The sequence below is a fragment of the Scardinius erythrophthalmus genome, assembly GCF_964197995.2.
Source record: "Scardinius erythrophthalmus genome assembly, chromosome: 5".
Lineage (NCBI taxonomy): Eukaryota > Metazoa > Chordata > Actinopteri > Cypriniformes > Leuciscidae > Scardinius > Scardinius erythrophthalmus.
Window position 1 is genome coordinate 29,902,338 of NC_138225.1, and position 784 is coordinate 29,903,121.

Consider the following 784-nt stretch of genomic DNA (forward strand, 5'->3'; position numbering starts at 1 on the left):
TAACAGAGATCTGTTGCATCATATGAAGTTAATTCACAGTTTACCACAAGCTGGGATACTGGGAACCAAATTTAACTAATGCGATTTGACTGGTTTTCCACTATTTATGTTCTTTAACAGTTTTAAACTTATATAAATATAGTTTTTCTTTATTTACATCAAACGGGATTGTTTACTCATATATATATATATGTATCATCATATGTATCCTTGTAGTAGGTGGGCTGCAATGCGATTTAAAATGCTCTATTTTGAGAGGATAATCTATGGCTTTAGTTTATGGAGCGCATTTCTTTTGTTTTTATTTCATTTCTGAATGATACTTCTGATTTGTTCTAATGTCTTCTATGTACTGTATGACTTTTTCTTCAAATGAATTGTTCTAAGCCACAGTTAGTCACCAGCATTTGATAATTTATACTCTTTTTGTATTAATGATCTTTTCTAAATAATTTATGGTTAAATGGAATGTTTCTTCATCCCTGCTAAAATGTGTATGTATAATGTGTTAAACTCTCAGTTAAACTCTCAATGAAACTAATAAATTAAAAAAAATATATAAATAATAAACACATTTAATAACATCTAAATAAGTAATCAAACGTGAAATGTCTTTTATTTATTTAAATTCTTTTAAATAGACATTAATTAGACATGCCATGTGTTCCAAAGGCACACCCATAGCAACAGTAACCAAGCAAAACTAAACAAATAGTTATGAACATTCTATATACTGTTGTGACATCATAATATGTGGAATTAATAAGGAGACTCAACTGAAATG